We start from the raw sequence: 14,297 nt of genomic DNA, 5'->3' as shown, positions 1-14,297 counted from the left end.
CTCGGTTTCAGGCTTAGGGATACTCATACCTGCCTTTCTTAGCCCCCAGGGTGCTTGGGGCTGCTTGTTTTCCTATCGGCCATCGATTGGTTATGATTAAGAAGAGACGAGCCACTTCTATCGGCGACTTTTGCCAAAGGATCCTTTCAGCGACTCGTGCGTCGGTGAGTATTCCAACTACATGTGCATTTTTTTATTTTATTATTTTCTGACGATGTGGTTGAGTTTTATAGATCGATCTCCGTCCTGGAGTTTGATCGTCGGAGTCCCTGAAGTTATCCGGTCTAGCATGGTTCGTTGCCGTTTCCGAGCACTCTACCTGGGACTCTTGGTGCTCCAGTGGACAGACGCTTGGTTTTTAGGCGAGCGTGTTCTCTGGCAGCTACGTTTGGTTCATGCGGATCCTCCGATCCGGATGTTATGTCTGGACTTGCTGTCTATTGAGGATCGAGCTCAGGCGATCCTTGGTTATCCAGCGGAGCAGCTGGTGCTGTCGGAGGTTTCTTATTCGGCTTTTATAGCATCCAGGCTTACTCCTTTTCCGGGTTTGTTCCGGTTAGTACTCTAACTTTCTCTTTTCCTTGTTTCTATTTATTTTTCAGAACTTTGACCCTTTTATCGTTGTTTGTCATGTATATTTTAGCGCGTCGAGCTAGGTGGTTCGGTGCCTCCTACTGCGGAGATCACGTATACCATTGCTATCGGATCGGTAATTTGTGAGACCCTTCCATTTGTGGAGGATGATGAGAGGATACCGTTTGTACCTGTGACGGTTGAGTCGGTATGTCTTTTGTGTATATGTACTTAATCATTTCTATTTATTTTTTTGTTTCATATACATTTGTTTACTAACTATCCTTGTATTCTTGGAACAGGTTTCGTGGGAAACCTTGAACGGCATGGTGAGGACTTTACGTGCTTTCTGAGCTGCTTATCGAAGAGTCGTCGTGACTTTATCATGTCGTGATCATCGGATGATCGCGGTAAGTTTTATTTCTTTTCTTTTCAACGAAGTTATTACATTTCATGTATTAATCTTCATTTTGGATTTTGCAGGATGTGCAGCAACCGTCTGATAGTCGCCGAGCACCCTGATTCCTTTTGTACACATATTGTTATTTATTTTAGGAAACAGATGTATATTTATATATATATATATATATATCTTTTTTGTTTTACATATGACACATTTGTATATATGTCATCATTATTATACTTTTTTTCTTTTCCATGTGCACATTATTACTATTTTTATTATTTAAAGCAAAAAATTTTCGAGTGAGGGAAAGAGTTCCCGACTTACCCCCCTCGAAAAAAAAAATAAACAAAACTCGAAAAAAATAAGGTGAAAAGAAAACATAAAAGAAGAAAAAAGAGAAAAAAGAAAATAATAAAAAAGAAAATAAGGAAGTAGGAAAATAATAAGAAAAATAAAAAGAATATAAGAAAGTAGGACAATAATAAGAAAACAAAAAGAAAACAAAAAGAAAATAAGAAATTAGGAAAATAAAAGAAAATAAGAAAGTATGGAAATAATAAGAAAAAAAAGAAAAATAAAAAGAAAATAAGAATGTAAGAAAATAAAAGAAAATAAAAAGAAATTAAGAAAGGAGGCAAGAAAAGGGACACCAAGGGTTAAAAGGCAAGCGTATGATTCGTCTTAAGATTTTGTTAAGATTTCGTCATCATGTGAGCCAAAATACAGAAATAAATCCAACTCAAAGGATGCAACAAGGGAGACGCGCGCAACTGCGCGAGTTGCGCGCGGCTGGCGCGCGCATGTGAATTTGTTGTGCGCGGCTGTCGCACGCAACTCATGAGTTGCGCGTGTTACCTGTTGGTGAACTTTCCTTTAAGCCGAATTTGCCGAAAATTTTCCCCTCTTAGGTCTATTTAAACGTGGTTTCGTGTAGGCTTCTGATCACCTTGCATTCATTCACTTAGTAATATAAGAAACTAAAAAGAATTAATATCTCTAAATTCTCATTCTCTTTTTTTTTAAACAATGTTGAATACCTTTGAACAATGTTTGAAGCAATGGGTCACTTCCCTTTTAACCGAGGACAAACTAGCTTTCAAAATTTACTACCTAGACCCTCTATTGAATTATATGCAACTAGTGGTTAACTTTGATTTCCTTCATGCCGCAGTCAACCATTGGGACTCTAACCACCATCTTTTCTTGTTTAAAGGGGACAAAATTGTCCCCCTACCCGGTGAGTTTGAGGCCTTGCTAGGTTTCCCTACAAATACTCTCCCTGTGACTTATTCGCCTACCTTGTCGGATCCCAAACCTATATTTCAAAGAATTTTTGGCTTGTCCATCAATGATATGACCAACATTGGAACTAAAGAAGGCGTGAACTTGATTCAATTTATTGAACATGTTGTTGCCCCTCGTGACAACATTACTAAACAACGCTTTAAAATTCGTGCTTAATGTTATTGTCTTGTTGTTAATTGTTTACTTAGGACAGGAAAAGAATACGGAGATCATTCAATGGTGTCCATAGTAGAGCAAATAAAGAGATGTCATTCACCCGCTCCTTTGGCTTTGGCGGAAACCGTTCTATGTTTGAATCGCCTTAGAGGAGACCCTAACAAAAACGGTTTCACGGGAAGTCTACTCATATTACATGTACTTTTTTTTCGCCGTTTATCAGCGTAAGTGACAAAGTTGCGCCAGCATGACCAGCGCAAGTCACAAACTGGTTTTGTTGCGTGCGCCAACTGCTTGTTTAAAAAATCGCAAACTGATGTTTTTTTCTTTTTTTTTCAGATTTGGCTCATGGAGCGCTTGCGAATTGTTGATCAGCCACAAAACCTTGAGGCTAATGGAGTAAGGACATTCCTTGGACGTCGAATCCTTTATAAGCATAAGAACGAAGAGGAATGGACGTCGTTTTTCTGTCATGGGTTCCTAACATACGGTTTGTGATTCCTTGGTGGAACATAAATAGTATGATTTGGAATAGTCTCAATTGCCCTTACATTAGGCTTTTAGGCCTATCAAGTACTACTTATATTTTTCCTTGCAGGATAATGAGACAATTCGGGATGAAACAAATTATTCCCCCGCAAGATTGTGATGCCCCTAAAGATGTGATTTTTAGACCCGAGCAAATTTTTCGTTGGATGGAGTATTGATCAAGCCTTCCTAAATTGGTAGTACAAAAACCTACTGTGAGAATTGCATTATCTTCTTTTTACAAAGCTTGGATGAATGCGGCGGATAAGGGCAAATTAACCAAGGCTCAATCTCAATATCAAGTCGTCACGGCTCGACCAACCTAAGCCCTTGATGCAGTCGGCCACCACTACTCCACCTAGTGGCCAAAACAAAGGGGTGAGAAGAAAATTAGACTTCTCATCTCCTAGGGCGCGTTCGAAGGAAACAAAAAGGAAAGCTCCTTCCAAACCCGCACAACGAGGTGTGATAATAAAGGAAACTTCACAACAAACTTGTAAAAGGACTCTAAAGAAAGCTTCGGAAAAGTGAAAAAAGGTTGAAAAAAACCCCAATTCCCAAATTAAAGAACAATGTATGGGTTAAGAAGAAGAGCGTAGGAGAAAGCTCTAAGTTTTTCTGAAAACACTGCGATGGAAACTACTCCCCTATCGTCTATGACAATTGAGGACATAGTAAACCCTTAGAGTGTTACATAGTTTCGCCAATAGTTTTAAATTGAATAAAGTGTAATCACTACTATGTTTTTTTTTTTAAATTGAATAGTTTTAAATTTGAATGAAATAAAATGAACTTTATATTTTTATATTTTGATATGACCGAATCATAAAGATTTCCTACATATTCGCATTACAAAATCAGGTCTTTGCGTAGTTCTAACGTTTTTTTTAATGTATTTTTTTTCTTTAATCTCTTAGGTAGAAATTAAATGAAAAACTAATCAAACCTTGTTTAAAATAATTAAATCAAAGTTTAATTTTATTTTCCGAGTATATGTTATATTTAAGAAACACCCTCTTTTTGCCGCAAGTAAAAGTCGCAACTTCTTTCAAACGTAAAAATCCGGAATTGTAGTTTGTCATCAGGTTGCGCGCGCAAAATCTATAGTTGCAAGAGCCTGTCGCGCGGAACGAAATTTGTTGCGCGTAACATCCGCGCGCAACTGTTCCTGTTGCGCGCGACACCGGTGCTATGAATGTCTCGAGATTTTTTTTAAATTATATATTATTGCCCCCCCCCCCCGCTAAGTGTGATGATTTTTCATAATTTTCGAAAAAAATTAAACACTTAGAACGGTTTATTATTTCTAAATTACCCCCCAAGTGTCATGTATTTTACCATGTTTTTTTTTGTAAAATGCATAACACTTAGAATCTTTCAATTGAATGCTAATTAAAATTGGTTGTATAAGTGAAACAGGTTTATCCGAATTCCATATTAAATATTTCTTAAGTCGATCAATGTTTATTAATTGGCGCATTTCATCTCCTCTGATATCCATTAATCTGACGGCTCCTTCTGATAGGATTTCAATTACGCGGTAGGGACCTATCCAATTAGGTGTGCATTTCCCTCTTCGATCGGTTTGTGGACCTCTAACCTCCTTTAGTACAAAGTCACCTTCTTTTATATTTCTGGTTTTGACTCTTTTATTGAAATGACGCGCAATGCGCCTTACGATGCGTAGGGATGGTATTTCCAGTTCGACTGGTTGAACTGCGTCCATTCCGAAAACTAAGGAGTATGGAGTTACTCCTATTGATGTTCAAATACACGTTTTATAACCCCATAATGCGAATTGTAGTTTATTCGGCCAGTCTTTATAATTTTCTGCCATTTTCTTAATGATGGTTGTTATATTTTTATTTGCCAATTCTACAGCTCCATTCATTTGTAGTCTGTTATAATTTTATTGAGATCCCTGATCACTAATTAGTTCATGTGGAACTCCATATCTACAAAATATGTTTCGTCCGAGAAACTTTGCAACATGTTTAGAAGTTATATTCACGTAAGAAGCAGCCTCAATCCACTTAGTGAAGTAATCAATGGCTACTAATACGTACTCGTGCCCTCCTACTTCTGTTGGAGAGATTTTTCCAATTATGGCAATTCCCCAGGTTGAAAAAGGCCAAGAGGAAGCGAGATTGTATAGTTCGGATGGTGGAGGTGTTGTAAATTAGCGAACATTTGGCACTCTGGACATTTTTTAACATATTTTATGCAATGATGTTCCATAGTGGACCAATAGTACCCTTGTCATGAAATTATTTTTGAAAGCATTTTACCGTTCATGTAAGGTCAACAAACACCTTTGTGAGTATTTTCCATAAGGCGTGTGGCTTCCAGTTGGTCTATACACAATAAACTTTGACCATTAGGTCCTTTTTTGCATTATTGACCATTTAATAGACCATATTGGGCCGCAAGTGTTCGTAAGGCTCGTTGGTCTTTCGATGAAGTATTTTCAGGATATGTGCCATGGGTAATATATTGGAGGATATGATCATACCAGGGAATGTCTCCTTCGATGTCATTTATTTCCTCTATTGCGTTGCGATATGCTGGTTCTTCTCTTCAATCAACGCATAATGGCATCATATTTAAGTGATCTGGAATGTTGATCATTAACGCTAATTTTGCTAGCGCATCGGCAAATTGATTGTCATCCCTTGGGAGATATTTAAAATCAATATGTTCAAAATGCTAGATAAGTTTCTATAGGTGTGTGCTTGGTATAATATCATTGTGGAGTTCTTTATTTTCCATAATTTTAGTATATGATTTATAATTAAACTGAAGTCTCCATATACCTCTAATTTTTGTACACCTATGCTAGCTTCTGCTTCTAATCCAATAATGCACGCTTCACATTCTGCGGCATTATTAGTAACCTCAAAGTCTAGTTTAACAGAGATTGGAGTATGTGCTCCCTCTGGACTTATGAGTAACACTCCTATGCCACATCCTTTTTGATTGGACGCACCGTCAAAGTACATTACCCATTTGTCATCTTGTGTCATGAGAATATCTTCATTCGGAAGATGAGTAGTTTCTGCACGACTTGTTTGAATTGGATGTTGTGCCAGAAAGTCGGAAATTACTTTTCCTTTCATTGATTTTTCAGGAATATTTTTTAACTCAAATTCGGCCAACATCACCAACCACTTAGATATACTTCCTTGTATGGGTGGTTGTTCAAACAAATACTTTATCGGATTTATTTTAGAAATCACATGAGTAGTGTGTGGTTGCATATAATGTCGTAATTTTTTTGTTGCCGACAGTAATGATAAGCTTGTCTTTTCCAAGTTGCTATATTTTATTTCATATTGGATGAATTTTTTTACTTATGAAATATATTGCATGCTCAACTTCTTCTACCTCTTGTGCTAACATGGAACCTGTGGCTGTGTTTGTAACTGTAATGTATAGCCTAAGAGGTAGTTTGGACACTGGTGGTGCTAAAATTGGTGGACTTTTGAGATAATCTTTGATTTTCTCAAAGGCCTTTTGGCATTCATCGTCCCATTCATGTTTCTCCTCTTTTTTAAATTTTTTAAATATTGGTTCACAAGTCATAGTCAATTTTTGATAAATCGACTATTGTATTGCAGTTTGCCAAGGAATCCCCTAATTTCTTTTTTTTAAGGGGGAGGCATGTCAACAATTGCCTTTATTTTAGAGGGATCGATCTCAATGCCACTGTGCTTAGTACGTATCCGAGTAACATGCCAGAAGTCACTTTGAAGGCGCATTTTTGTGGATTTAATCACATTTGCATAAAGCTTTTATATGTCCCATTCTATCTTTGGACTTTACGATCATATCATCCACATACACTTCTATTTCTTTATGCATCATATCATGCAAGAGAGTCGTAGTCGTTCTTTTGTACGTAGCTCCTGCATTTTTTTAACCAAATGGCATAACTGTGAAGCAATACGTACACTAAGGGGTAATAAAGCATGTCTTTTCTTCGTCTTCTTTTGCCATTAAAATTTGGTTGTAACCGGCGTATCCATCCATAAAAGATAACATCGCATGTTCAGCCGTGTTATCTACCAATATATCAATATGTGGTAGGGGAAAATCGTCTTTAGGGCTAGCTTTATTAAGGTGCCTAAAGTCGACACACATGCGAACTCGTCCATCCTTTTCAGGGACTTTGACGATGTCGCTACCCATTCAGGGTAATTACATACACGAATAAAATCTATGTATGACTGTTTTTGTACTTCTTCTTTTATTTTTAATGTGACATCAGGTTTCATTCGTCGAAGTTTTGTTTTACTGGTTTAGAGGTAGGGTTCAAGGGAATGGTATGTTCCGCAATTTCCCTATCTATTCCAGGCATATCCTTGCATGACCAAGAAAACACGTCTTCGAATTCTTTGAACTTTGATATGAGGGTCGATCGCTCATCCGGATTTAGAGTTAAGCCAATTTTGACTTCTCTTTTATTTTCGTTAGTTCCTATATTAACTATTTCAGTTTCTTCAACGATAGGGTTCTTTTGTTGTCGTTCATTAATTAGTTCAACCAATTTATTAATGTTATCATCTTCATTATATTGATTGTTATAGCATTCGAAAGATTCAAGAGAAGGCATATACTCGAAATAGAGCTCATATTATTAAAATCAAAAGAGAGCACATCAAGAGAAGAATCCTTTTTGGGATCTTCGTCCTTAGAACTAGAAAATAAATACTCAGTAATGGCCACAAAGCCTAGATTTTTCAGCTTCCCCAGAGTCTATAATAGATTTGTCATCCGACACTTCAAATAGCTTCCCTTCGTCTGTGACGATTTTCAGCTTATCGCCTTTGTGATTGGTCCATTTGAAAGATTTCCTCCATCCATGTTCAAAAGTTTCATTTGAAAGGGTGATCAATGAGGTTGGATCAAAAGCTTCATCTTGAATGGAATTTCGATTGGTCATTGTAGCGACATGATTTTGCTCTAGTCCATATAGCATGTTAAATGCTTGCCCATCATAGCACCCTGAAGTTGGGTGTTTTGATTTAACGATACTAAGATCGTCATCCAAGAAGTAGCAATCATGAGATATTTCAAATCTAGGCTTCTTGATTCCTTTCAGAACAAAGGGTTCTAGAGTGTCATAACATGGGTAATCTTCTCCCTCCCTAATGAATTACCCATTAAGGGTTTGTTGATAGGATGGGAGTAAAGTGATTATCCCTTTCTTATTATTGTCTCTACGTGCTTTGTTTTTTGCATCTTGAGACTCCAATTCTTCTTTGGTTGGTTTATATCCCAATCCAAAAGAGAAGCTTTTCTTTGGGATAGGAAGTAAGAGAGATTTCTTCATTCCTATTCACAAAGGCATCCTAGGAAAGTAACTACTCTTGAGTAAGATGTTGTTTACTATCCGAGTGGAATATGGATCAAGATTGAATGGTTCTTCAAAGTCTTCTTCCATTTCAATTATGTAGATTGTCACCGCGGCTAACCTTCACATGTCCTCTTCATCATTATCATGGTTTATTTCTAAGAGTGATTGATCATTTATTGCTATTTTGAGTGGAGAAGCATGTATAGTCATAGGAAGCCCTTGATAGTTCAATCTAATCCTTTGATGAAGTGAGGATGGTATTGCACCAAGCTTATGTATCCGAGGACGTCCAAATAAAAGGTTGAATGTAGGTTTTATGTCCATAACCTGGAATTCAACTATCTTTTGAATAAGGCCTGTGGTAATTGGTAGCTTAACAGTTCCCACACTGATCTTCGTGAATTGTCATAGGCCCTAATGCTTTGTGTTGTTGATTGACAATCTTTTTTCTGGATTTAGGCCTAAGTATTTTGCCGTTTGTAATGGGCATACATTTACAGCTGACCCATTGTCTACCAAAGTTAGAGGGATATTGTATCCCTTGCATCCCACAGTTAAGTATAATGCATTGTTGTGGGTAGTGTCTTTTGAAGGTAAATCATCATTAGTGAAAATGATTGATTTGTCGGATTTCTCGCTAGTAATCAAGCTAACAAGATCCTGAGGGGTTGTGTCTGTGCTTACTGACAAAGCCGTTCGAGCGTTTATGAGAGAATTCCTATGCTCTTTAGATGTACTTAGGAGTTCCCAAATGCTAACATTCGCCTTGGATTGGCAAAGTTGTTTGACCAATGGATCTTCCACCTCAAGTAGAGGTGGTATTGGATTTTGTACTTTACCTTGAGTTTGATTTTGTATGGTCGAAGATCCATTTGGTGGTGGTGCTTTGTAGACTCGCCCAGAATGAGTTAAATGATCTATCTCGTTTAGGTTAGTTGTAGGACTCACAAACCAACTTTATCCTAGAAGCTTTAGATGTGCCTCCATTTCAAGATGTTCCATGAGTTGTGCCTCCATTTCAAGATGTTCCAAGAAATGATCCCAATCAAGCACTCCGTTTGTTTCATTTTGTAAACGAGATGGAGGAGGGACGGCGGCATACTTAGAGACATATAATTCTGTAAAGTCGTCGTCCCATAGTCCACATACTTTATTAGTTGCCCCTATAAGTATTGTGGATAGAGGTTCTCCTATAGGTGTGATATAGTCCAAAGGATTGAACATAACACTTCCCATATGGTCCTCATCGATGCGAAACACCCCTAAAGGGGATGCATTATTGTAAGGTTTAGGCGTGGGAATTCTCCCATCGTATACTAAATCTTGTATTTTGTGCTTTAAAATAGATCAACGTTCAGTATCATGTCCAACGCCTCTATGATAAGTACAATAAGCACTACCATTCCATTGAGGAAATCATCTTTCTGGTGGAGTGGGTGGTTTTGGCCCTGTTAGCGCAAGTAAGCCTTCTTCATTTAATTTTTCTAACAATTCTGTATAGCTTACAGGAAATGGAGTAAATTTTGTTTCTTTTGTCCATCTTTTTCTAGCATCATCATCATCACGATTTGTTTTGTTGTATTGCGTGGTAGTAGAAAATACGTCAATAAAGGATGATACATTATCATTCCCCTTCTTGTAGTTATTCTTAGGTTGATGATGATGATAACGTTTGTTTGCTTTTGCTTTAGCAAGATCATCTTCAATCCTAGTAGCCACAGAATAGATCTTTTGAAAAGTGTCTAAACCAAGGTAATGTAGATGTTTGTTGTACTTTTAATGACGGTTGTCAATGAATTTTTGTACTAACTCGACTTCTGGCGACCTTTGGGCAAGGCGGGCCGCCTTTTCTCGCCATCAACCATAGAAAGCAAGGAAACCTTCATCTTCACCTTGCTTAAGCATCTCGAGTTCACGTGAAGTTTCCTTAAACTCTACGTTACTCTCATATTGGGTGATGAAAGCCGAAACTACATCTTCCCATGTTTTCTTGAATTTTTGATCAAGCCCCGAGTACCAATTTTTTTCGGTTGGGTCTAAGGATAAAGGGAAAGTCAAATCATAAAGCTTAGGATTAACTCCCTTTAATGTCATAGTGCCAGTATAACACATTAAATGATTTTGTGGATTATTGTTCACTTTAAATATTGGCAAGTCCATAGCTTTGAACTTTTCTTGTAAACCAACTCATGGGGGTGGAGCAAACTTTTTTGCGTCAAATTACTTGTTCCCCATTGTAGAACGAAGAACTAGCTTCTCCAACTACTTTTCTTTGACAGATAATTGTTCCATCTTTTCTTGCAAGGCTAAGGTTTCAGCATTTTTCTTTTCAACCTTTTCCGTTTTCTTAATTCTTCTCTCCTCGGCCTCTAGAGCCTTTTCCTCTCTCAAACAAGAATCTCTTGTTGAAGTTCTTCGATGGTTGGCATTGTTGTTGGACTAGGATTAGTTGTCGAAGAAAACTGGTTTGAAAGAGGTTGATCTTTGGGTGGTAAACGTAGAATGTGAGTGCCCGGGAATCCTCTTTCCCAAGCTTGGAATCCGGCCTCAAAGGAGTACGAAAGGATAAGTAAATCGATACGCTTGTTTAAAAAGGGAGAAAAAAAAAGAAAATACGCAAAATATATTCAAACGTATAACATCACCCTTAACAATTCTTTAATGAAGATATTGTTCGGACGAGTCAATTTGTTTTTTGAGAAATCAAAATTGACTCGTTCAGTGGGCGCGCGCAAGTGAGTTAGTTGCGCGCGGCTGTCCCTGGCAACGGAAACTCTTGCGCACCACCTGCTCGTAGACAATATTTTTTTAAAATTCGAGCGCTTTTTTTTTCATCGTTTTTTTTATTTGATTTTTTTATTTAATTTATTTTAATGCAATCCTTTGAATATGACACTAAACCACGAAGAGACAACTTTGTAATTGGGAACCTAGACCAAACTAAAAAGAAAAAGAAGACTATCCTAACACGTTGCATATAGTCACATAATCACATAAGCATGCCATAAGTCAAGATTCACGCAATGTCATTCTAAGGTCAAAAAAGGATTGGGTGTCCAAAGGTACCATATCTTAAGAAACGACGTACAAATCAATAACTCAACATGTTGACTCATGGTATCGCCCTCCCAACATTTTGGTGGCGATATGGGTGGGATGATAGTTATTGATTTCGGGATAGAAGCCTAGTGTTGGCGACCCCTAGTAAATGAGCCAATCCCCAATGGTTTAAGTGTGCTATGCTTATGCATGATGCAATATTTCTTGTTTGGTTTTTACTCTTGGGCAAAAGGAAGATATTATACGTTCAAGTCTCGCTCTCTAACTAGACATTATCCAAGGCAATTCACGTTACAACCCATAGGCAACCTAGTGTAGGAAACCTTGGACCATAACTACGAATTAATCATGTAACCTCTAAATCCCCAGTTGAGTCGCCACTGTAAGGAAGGGGTTCCATCGTAAGGGGTCCTCTCCTTAAATGCCGATGGCCCTTTAAAGCCTAGGACTTTACACTTGTTAGGGTGTATTAGGATTTGAATTCCTTACTGTTTGGGGACCTTTAATTAGAATTGATTCTATCATTATGCTTTTTTGTAAGAAATAAGTAAGGAGTTGAAAATGTGTTTTAGGAAAACTCATAAACCTCGTTCATGCCTTTCTTCCATGTGGAGTTCATGTAATAATTAGCACGAATCATAAGTCTACCCATGCCCAAATTGGTCTATAAACCAGAAATGAGTTTGGGAGCGAGGATACTAAAATAACGTTCCTTTTAGAGGGAAATCGTTATCCTAGCCCTAGTGCGGCCTCTACTAGCTCTTCCTTTTTTACAATTTCTTCACCAAACAATATATGCAACGCAATACCTAAAAACTATGTTAGTTGATTTTATTTACACATATTAATTAACGTAGGAATTACAGCGTAATGTCATTATTCTTAATTATTCAAATTCGTGAAAAGGACAATAAAATAAACAATATTTTCCTTGGCTTAAGTGATTAAACAACAATTATTTAATTCAATTCTAATCTTTATTTACCGCAAGATACTATGTGAAATTAATTAATTAATTATTTTAAAGGTGATCAAACATCACTAATTAATTAATTGGGGTTCTTTTAAACAAGAAAATAAATGTGATTTAACTAAGTCCTCGGGAATTTACCACTTCTCTTTGCTAGATCTCCGTTTAGAATACTTATGGACTCCTTCTTGTTGGGGAACCTCCACTGTAGTAACAAAATATCAAAAGGGGTGGGTGTTTAGAACACGAGGGGCTAGGTTGCACAAGTTCAGAAGTATTTTACCAGAGTTTTAGGTTATTTTCTGTCTGTTGAAGCCTCGGTGTAAGCTCTTATTTATAAGGAACGATTAGGTTTAGGGTCACGATCATTTTTCCACAGCAGGTGTCGCGCCAATAGGATGAGTTGCGCGCGGCATCCCAGCGCAAGTGATTCATGGCAGTGCAATTAATTGTCTTGAGCGTGACTTTATGGTAAGATTCAATTTCATATTTTCTGTATAATTCTGAATATTCGGCAATGCAACTCTGGAGGTTGCGCTGGGTGTCGCGCACAACAGAATTAGAAGCGCGCGGTAGCCTAGCGCGACTGTTTGAGATGCGCACAGCTTTTTCTTTGGCAGCACTAAGATTTAACCTAAGCGCTCCTAAATCCCATCATTATTAGGTTTTAAGCACGGGTTTAAGCTTAATTATGATCGGGTTTACTTAATTGGACCTTTGTTTTGGCTTTTATCTTTAATTTAGGCTAGTCTTTTATGTTTTGTGTCTTAACCAGTTCACAATAAGTATTCTTCACTTTGATCCAACAAGAAGATGGTTTTTTTTATCATCATTGCACTTCCTGTCGGGACAAGAGGCAAAAAGTAGATGTCTACAATCACCCGATTTGAAATTTCAGCTTGACCACTTGTTTTGGGGTGGTAAGCCAATGACACCTTATACCTCACACCATATTTCTCTAGGAGATCTTGAAAGGACCGCTTTGAAAAATGTGAACCTCCATCACTAATAACGGCTCGCGGCACCCCAAACCTTTAGAAAATTACTCTTTTGAAGAGCTTGACCACCACTTTAGCATCATTAGTAGGAGACGCAACCGCTTCTACCCACTTTGACACGTAATCAACGGCCACAAGAATGAACTTATTCCCAAAAGAGGTCGGGAAAAGCCCCATAAAATCAATGTCCCATAAATGAAAAATCTCTAGATCAAGAATGTTGTTCAAAGTCATCTCACCTCTTCTTGAAATATTATCGGTTCTTTGACACTGGTCATAAGCTTTCTCTAAACCCCACACATCTTTGAAAATTGTGGGCCAATAAAAACCACATTGCAAGATTTTCGCCAAAGTTTTGTTAGCACCCATATGCCATCCAGAAGGTGAGGAGTGATACATTGTGATAACATCTTCAATTTCATCATCCGAGACACACCTTCTAAAAAGGCCATAAACACCTTGTTTGAAAAGCAAGGGGTCGTCCCAAAAATATTGGCGAACATCATGTAGAAACTTCCTTTTTTGTTGATAGGATAGGTCGGGAGGAAGAATAGAGCAAGATAGATAGTTTACAATGTCCGCAAACCATTGTGCCGGTGTTTGTAGAATAGCAAACAGTTGATCACCCGAAAATGAATCGTCGATTGGCAAGGTATCAAGATCACCTATAAAGATAGGCAACCATGAAAGATGATTGGCCAAAACATTTTCGACACCCTTCTTGTCTCTAATCTCAATGTCATAGTCTTGTAAGAGGAAGATCCATAGTATCAATCTTAGCTTTGGTTCCTTCTTGGACAAGAGGTACTTCAAGGCCAAATGGTCATTGAAGACTATGACTTTAGACCCCAACAAGTAGGACCTAAACTTCTCAATTGCATGAACAATGGCTAGAAACACCATTTTTGTGGTTGTGTAATTACTTTGTGCATCATCCAATGTTTT

The sequence above is a fragment of the Chenopodium quinoa genome, unplaced genomic scaffold (assembly GCF_001683475.1).
Source record: "Chenopodium quinoa cultivar QQ74 unplaced genomic scaffold, ASM168347v1, whole genome shotgun sequence".
NCBI classification, from domain to species: Eukaryota; Viridiplantae; Streptophyta; class Magnoliopsida; order Caryophyllales; family Amaranthaceae; genus Chenopodium; species Chenopodium quinoa.
Note: the sequence above shows the minus strand (reverse complement) of the source record.